Source organism: Schistocerca gregaria, chromosome 7 (assembly GCF_023897955.1).
Source record: "Schistocerca gregaria isolate iqSchGreg1 chromosome 7, iqSchGreg1.2, whole genome shotgun sequence".
Lineage (NCBI taxonomy): Eukaryota > Metazoa > Arthropoda > Insecta > Orthoptera > Acrididae > Schistocerca > Schistocerca gregaria.
This window is the reverse complement of record NC_064926.1, coordinates 265,349,883-265,358,349: the sequence shown is the minus strand read 5'-3', so window position 1 is coordinate 265,358,349 and position 8,467 is coordinate 265,349,883.

The following is an 8,467-nucleotide window of genomic DNA, read 5'->3' as shown; positions in this document are numbered from 1 at the left end:
AGAGACCTTTGGAGAAAAGAGAACCACTTGCATGAATATCAAGAGCACAGATGGAGACCCAGTACTAAGCAAAGAAGGGAAAGCAGAAAGGTGGAAGGACTATATAGAGGGTCTATACAAGGGCAATGTTCTTGAGGACAGTATTATGGAAATGGAAGATGAGGTAGACGAAGTTGAAATGGGAGATATGATACTGCGTGAAGAGTTTGACAGAGTACTGAAAGACCTAGGTCGAAACAAGGCCCCGGGAGTAGACAACATTCCATTAGAACTACTGACAGCCTTGGGAAAACCAGTCCTGACAAAACTCTACCATCTGGTGAGCAAGATGTATGAGATAGGCGAAACTCCCCCAGACTTCAAGAACAATATAATAATTCCAATCCCAAAGAAAGCAGGTGTTGACAGATTTGAAAATTACCGAACTATCAGTTTAATAAGTCACAGCTGCAAAATATTAACGCGAATTCTTTACAGACGAATGGAAAAACTGGTAGAAACCGATCTCGGGGAAGATCAGTTTGGATTCCGTAGAAATGTTGGAACACGTGAGTCAATACTGACCCTACGACTTATCTTAGAAGAAAGACTAAGGAAAGCCAAACCTACGCTTCTAGCATTTGTACACTTAGAGAAAGCTTTTGACAATGTTGACTGGAATACTCTCTTTCAAATTCTAAAGGTGGCAGGGGTAAAATACCGGGAGCGAAATGCTATTTACAATTTTTACAGCAAGCAGATGGCAGTTATTAGAATCGAGGGACATGAAAGGGAAGCAGTGGTTGGGAAAGGAGTGAGACAGGGTTGTAGCCTCTCCCCGATGCTATTCAATCTGTATATGAAGCAAGCAGTAAAAGAAACAAAACAAAAATCGGAATAGATATTAAAATCCATGGAGAAGAAATACAAACTTTGAGGTTCGCCGATGACATCGTAATTCTGTCAGAGACAGCAAAGGACTTGGAAGAGCAGTTGAACGGAATTGACAGTGTCGAGAAAGGAGGATGTAAGATGAACATCAACAAATGCGAAACGAAGATAATGGAATGTAGTCGAATTAATTCGGGTGATGCTGAGGGAATAAGATTAGGAATTGAAACACTTAAACTAGTAAAGGAGTTTTGCTATTTGGGGAGCAAAATAACTGATGATGGTCGAAGTAGAGAGGATATAAAATGTGTACTGGCAATGGCAAAAAAGCGTTTCTATAGAAGAAAAATTTTTTCACATCGAATATAGATGTGTCAGGAATTCGTTTCTGAAAGTATTTGTATGGAGTGTAGCCATGTATGGAAGTGAAACATGGACGATAAACAGTTTGGACAAGAAGAGAAGAGAATCTTTCGAAATGTTTTGCTACAGAAAAATGCTGAAGATTAGATGGGTAGATCACATAACTAATGAGGAGGTATTGTATAGAATTGGGGAGGAGTTCGTGGCACAACTTGATTAGCAGAAGTGATCGGTTGGTAGGACACGTTCTGAAGCATCAAGGGATCACCAATTTTGTACTGGAGGGCAGGGTGGAGGTTAAAAATCGTAGAGAGAGACCAAGAGATGAATACGCTAAGCAGATTCAGAAGAATGTGGACTGCAATAGGTACCGGGAGATGAAGAAGCTTGCACAGAATAGAGTAGCATGGAGACCTGCATTAAACCAGTCGCAGGACTGAAGACCACAACAACAATAACAACATACACTACTACCTACTTATTAGTAATCCTAACTGCCTGCAGTTTTACAAGTGTGTCAGTGTGGATATAAACCTACTGCAATACCTTGCTGATCGAGCTAATCTGCTTGAAATTTGTGCCACATACTACGATCTACGTTCCCTTGTCGGTATAAAACATTAAAACTTCTACGTCAATGCAATCAAAATATACGTCCATTTACGTCACATATTTCGATGCTCGCAAACGCATTCATTAGACACGGAAATGTGGTTCCGCGCTGAGCAAACACGATTTTTCTTGTTTTACTACCTATACATGTTTGGGAGAAGTTTCTGCATGTTAAGTGGGTTTTATTTATTATCTAATTATTACCTACCGGTGCCCACAAGTTTCTTTGGTATTTGTAGCACAGGGACAAGGTAAGATCTTCAACCATAAAATGATTATCGCTCATCAGTACCTGTAAGGTACTTCGCTTTCACCTAATCATGAAATTTGGAAGCAGCAAGATTTCAGAGTGAAACTAAGCAAGAAAATCCGAAAACTGTTAACCTGTAATTATATCACAAGAAATTTTTTTTTCATTTTTATCCGGCCATTTGTCTGTCTGCCTATTAAGATCCCTTTTCCTTGGGAGTGTATAGACGTATGAAGCTGAAATCTATGTCACGTTGTGAAGTAAAGGAAAGAATCCTAAAAATTCTTAATCTGCAATCATATTACAAAAAATATCCTTTCGTCTTTTGTTATGTGACTACTCTAAACTCTTGGTATTCCCAGGAGAGATATCTTGCTAATACCAAAATCGATAACGGGCAAAAATCATCGTCACTCTCGATTCCGCGGATGTGATGAACAGTCTGTATATATAATTAATTTTGTACGGAACTAAGGGTGCGTGAATGCCTTTCGCGCTTATCCGGATTCCTTTTCTAGTCACCAGTCTTCAGACTGGTTTGATGCGGCTCAGAACGACTTCCTCTGCTTCAGTGGCTCTTCTTCACCTAATAGCAACGAAAAAATCGAAAGTTCTCCCATTATTTGTTAGAATGATTTCAGGTAATTCTCGTGACTGAGCGAAGCAAAGAGAACATAAAAACAGACATCACAGGCAAACTGAGCATTCTTTGTAAAATAAGTATACTTCCGAGACGTGATGAAAGCTAACGCCTCCGATTTTTTTTATGTGAAAACCCTTAAAGCTTCTTAAATAAACCAAACTTTATTAAAATTCTGTTCCCTCATTCCTCACGTCTACGTGTTTATTTCTCAAAGTAGCCACCGTGCGACGAACACATTTCTCCCAATGAAAGACCAGTTGCTTTATACTGTCGCTGTAGAATGTTTCACTTTGTTGACGAGACCAGAACCTCACTTCTGCTTGCACCTCATCGTCACTATCAAAGTGCAATCTTGAAGGTATAAATTAAGATTTGGAAATTTATGAAAATCGGATGGAGTAAAGTCGGGACTGAACGGAGGAAGATCGATGACGGTGAACCCAAGGCATCGGGCAGTTGCAGATGCGGCAGCGCTTGTGTGTGGTTTGCCATTACCTGGGGGAGAGGGTGCTCCATCTGTGGACGAACTCTTCGACTTCGCGCTTTCAGTGTTGAGGGTCTCATATTACCTTTCAAAGTTTATGGCCGATCCATTAGGCATGAATTCCAGGCCAGCCACTCTGGCCGAGCGGTTCTTGGCGCTTCAGTCCGGAGCCACGCTGCTGCTACGGTCGCAGGCTCGAATCCTGCCTCGGGCATGGATGTGTGTGATGTCCTCAAATTAGTTAGGTTTAAGTAGTTCTAAGTCTAGGGGACTGATGACCTGAGATGTTAAGTCCCATAGTAGTTAGAGCCATTTGAACCATTTGAACTGTGAATTCCAAAAGCACCACATCTTGAATATTCCAGAAGACTGTGAGCAGGCCATTGCCTGTTGATCGTATTGTATTGAACTTCTTTGGCGTCTATGACCCTTAGTGGTGGAACTCATTTGATGCTCTCTTGTTTTCTGGGTCGAAGTGGTGAACCCTGCGTACATAGCCTGTCACAGTGTTGATAAGGAGTCCATCACCCTCACGTTCGAAACTCAAAATAAATTCTTGACAGACGCCCAATCTCCTCTGTTTCAAGTCTGGAGTGAGCTTTCGAGACATCCACTGTGAGCGTAATTTGCTGTATCACAGTTCTAGAATAATGGCCTATACACGCTCTCGCGCTACGCCACACTTACATGACAGCTATGTCAATGTCATCCGACGATTTTTTTCCGCTGAGTTCCTCAACACGTTTTCGATGACTGTCGACGATTGCCGTACGCGATCGTCCACTCCGAGATCTGTCACACACATTGGTACCACTGTTTCCTTCATTGTGACCATGGGAAACCAACGTGACACATTACTGATGTCGATACATTTATCACCGTACATAACTTCCACGCTTCTATGGATTTCAGTTGAAGGCACGTTTTCTGCGTTTGTAAATTCGATTATAGCACGCTGTTTCTCACGCAGCGACATAGTTACGTTACACATTGCCGAGATACACGCCACAATTCGGAGCCCTCTAGCGGCAGAGGGCTGCAACGTACGCCAGGGAAGTGGGAAAGTCGAGCGAGTAACATGCATGAAATGTAATACATCAATCGACACTGAGAACACAATAAAAAATTCAGAGGCATTACTTTTCAGCGCACCCTCATACTTCGAAACATCGACCTTCCTTGAGGAAGAAATTTCTGAGAATATACACTACTGGCCATTAAAATTGGTACACTAAGAAGAAATGCAGATGATAAACGGTCATTCATTGGACAAATATATTATACTAGAACTGACATGTGATTACATTTTCACGCAAGTTGGGTGCATAGATCCCGAGAAATCAGTACCCATAACAACCAACTCTGGCCGTAATAATGGCCTTGATACGCCTGGGCATTGAGTCAAACAGAGCTTGGATGGCGTGTACTGCCCATGCAGCTTCAACATGATACCACAGTTCATCAAGAGTAGTGACTAGACCTATTGTGACGAGCCAGTTGCTCGGCCACCATTGACCAGACGCTTTCAATTGGTGAGAGATCTGGAGAATGTGCTGGCCACGGCAGCAGTCGAACATTTCCTGTATCCAGAAAGGCCCGTACAGGACCTACGACATGCGGTCGTGCATTATCGTGCTGAAATGCAGGGTTTCACAAGGATCGAATGAAGGGTAGAGCCATAGGTCGTAACGTCCACTGTTCAAAGTGCCGTCAATGCGAACAAGAGATGACCGAGACGTGTAACCAATGGTACCCCATACCATTACGCCAGGTGATACGCCAGTATGGTGATGACGAATACACACTTCCAATGTGCGTTCACCGCGATGTTGCCAAACACGGATGCGGCCATCATGATGCTGTAAACAGGACCTGGATTCATCCGAAAAAATGACGTTTTACCATTCGTGCACCCAGGTTCGTCGTCGTTGAGTACACCATCGCAGGCGCTACTGTCTGTGATGCAGCGTCAAGTGTAACCGCAGCCATGGTCTCCGAGCTCATAGCCCATGCTGCTGCAAACGTCGTCGAACTGTTCGTGCAGATGCTTGCTGTCTTGCAAACGTCCCCATCTGTTGACTCAGGGATCGAGACGTTGCTGCACGATCCGTACAGCCATGCGGATAAGATGCCTGTCATGTCGACTGCTAGTGATACGACGCCGTTGGGATCCAGCACGGCGTTCCGTATTACCCTCCTGAACCCACCGATTCCATATTCTGCTAACAGTCATTGGATCTCGACCAACGCGAGCAGCAATGTAGCGATACGATAAGCCGCAATCGCGATAGGCTGCAATCCCACTTATATCAAAGTCGGAATCGTGGTGGTGCGTATTTCTCCTCCTTACACGAGGCATCACAACAACGTTTCACCAGGCAACGCCGGTCAAGTGCTGTTTCTGTATGTGAAATCGGTTGGAAACTTTCCTCATGTCAGCACGTTGTAGGTGTCGCCACCGGCGCCAACTTTGAATGAATGCTCTGAAAAACTAATCATTTGCATATCACAGCATCTTCTTCCTGTGGGTTAAATTTCGCATCTGTAGCACGTCATCTTCGTGGTGTATCAATTTTAGTGGCCAGTAGGGTATTTTACTATCAAGTATGTACTCACTATAAATGTTCGTGGCCTAACATGTATCCTGTCAGCTGTCTATAAAACTTGATGATTAATACGCAATGTACTCCATATAAAGGTCCCTCGAATGACTAAAGGATGAAATATTGTAAAGAGAAACTAATGATGACCTTGCTGCAATCCCAAAAAAGAGAAACATTGAATTCACGGAATAATGTTCAAAGGCCGCAGTACATTTTACATTAAGTTATTATCGATTTACTGAACAAGTATTATAATAATTGATTTGTTCCTGGTTTGGCTGCTCATTGAAGAATAGAAATATTGACAAGAAAAGTGTTTAAATAATTCTGACACGAATTTGAATAGCACCAATTACCTCATGCAATTGTAGAGTAAGCGACATCTCCGTTTCATTGTTAATTACATCTCTGTTATTGTGTTATATAAAAACGCAATGTTTAAAAATACTCCCATGGAGTAGAGCATGGACATATGGATCGACATATATGTTTTACAAAGCTGCAAACTGTTGGCGCCCTGCAGCTTAGAAGAAGATGGAAAAACTTTCTCAATTTCAGGTCTGTTCCTGAGCTTGTGTGTCGCCTCACACAAGAGATTACATGTAGAGAAGAAACATGCCATTCCAATCAGTCTGTCGCCATTTCAGGAAGGTTAAGAAGAATCTGATGCTCTTCGTCTTTGCTATAAATAAACCAAACTTATATCTGAAAACTTTCTGTAGCCTAGTTCCTAGCGGCGTAAGATATTAATAGCTTGCTCACTGCTGCCTCATCGACCCCTCGCTATTAAGTTCGACGACAGAACGGAACCTTCTGGCTGTCCCTCCCCCCCCCCCCTCCTCCCCGCCCACCTCCTCACCCAAGCTGTTTCTCTTGTCCTCGCTATACATTAATTTCTCGCTACCTTTCAACCGCTCTCTTTCAAGACTCGAGTGAACGAAGTAAGTTTTTGTGCAATTTCCCTTCAGGTAGCAGCACATCCTGCCTCTGTGTAGCTGCGTTAAAGAAAACACGAAACGCCGTAATTGGATTAGGAGCTCCACTAGGGTTCCAAAGTTTGGCCATCTTCTCTCTCTCTCTCTCGCTCTCTCTTTCTCTTTCTCTCTGCCTGGTAGACATGCGATCACGAAACCCGTTCTGGCGTACAAGCAACTTTCCTATTCGTCGGTAGGGATTTCAAAATAGCGTTCAGGATGTCGTGTTCACGGTTTTCTGTTCACATACAACAGGCGGAAACCTCTTTCGTGCTTGCTTAGCTAGGGTCGAGCCGTCAGCTCTAACCTGAGGTTCCGGCACCTAAGCGGCCGTCAAACAAAACCGTCGACACCGACGCACGATTTAAGTGCCAGCACGCACAACCGTTTCCACGCAATATGCGTATCCAAGTCTTGCCTCTAGAACGCAACAGCAAATCACGTGAAATTTTCTGTTCTATATACGATTCATTCGTGTTCTGAAATAAACTATGTCTACAGTTGTCGGAAGTGAAATAATCTTTTTATGGCCGAAGCAAGTTCCGGTACATTTATTTCATCATAAATAGCTATGTTTATTTACGTTTTTAAAATAGAAACAAGTTTTAAGAATAAATATTGGAAGGAAAATTAGGCTTAAAAACATTCGGATTCCATTGTAACTGTTACCTTCGCTGATCGTTACATTTGTAGGACTTTATTTAGGTTTTCATCTGGAACGATATTTTTTTTAGCTTGCTTGTCAAGTTAGCAGACCATTTTAGATAACCTTTAAAACTAATGTTGTTGAACAAAAATGTTTTGCCACTATATATATATATATATATATATATATATATATATATATATATATATATATATATATATATATATAGTAGTTGTGAAGTTGAGTTTCAGGTTCAGTTATCCTCATATAAGAGTTTCTTCATGGTATCCTTACATCTTTTCCGGTGCATGTCAATATGATACATGTACAGTACAATATCACGCCTCATTCGATCCCCAACCGTCACCCTTCAGCTGCTAAAGCAGTTCAGAAGCAACAATCCAGACTCTATCCCTCCAGAAGAATTTTCAAAATACAATGGGATAGAAAAAAACACCCTCTCCAGTGGTTTACAAAACTTTCTTACTAGGTGAATGAGTGTCAGATTGCAAACTTAAACATTTTGGCAGCAGTACCAAGTTTCCTGGGTTCTTTTCTTCTTTCCAGCACTTCTTTCTGTTCCGATGACTGTTTGTATTCTGATATCTGATAAACGCTTCGTGATTCAGACTCTCCTATTAACTGTAGGTCAGTTCACAAGTGGATCGGGAAGTCAGTTCGTTTAGGGAGCGGGATGGGGCAAAGACTAGACCTAGTAAAGCACAGAGGTGTTCAAACAAATCGTTGGATTGAGGACAGCTTTACTTTTGACATAGAAGCGTTCATTCGAGTACTCAACAAGAGATCAGAAAAGGTGCGCATGCGACTCTGTTATTGAGGGTTGCATACATTAGAAATCAAGGCGCCGCTTTTACGTCAGTGCTGTTCTGGCTATTCCCTTCCCCCTGCAGTTCCGCGAGTACGACGAAACTGAGAACGATGGCACTCGCGTTGCTTCCTATTTGTCGACGCCTTATCTCTTACTGAAATCTGTAGGAGTGTAAAGCTAATCCTAACTTATT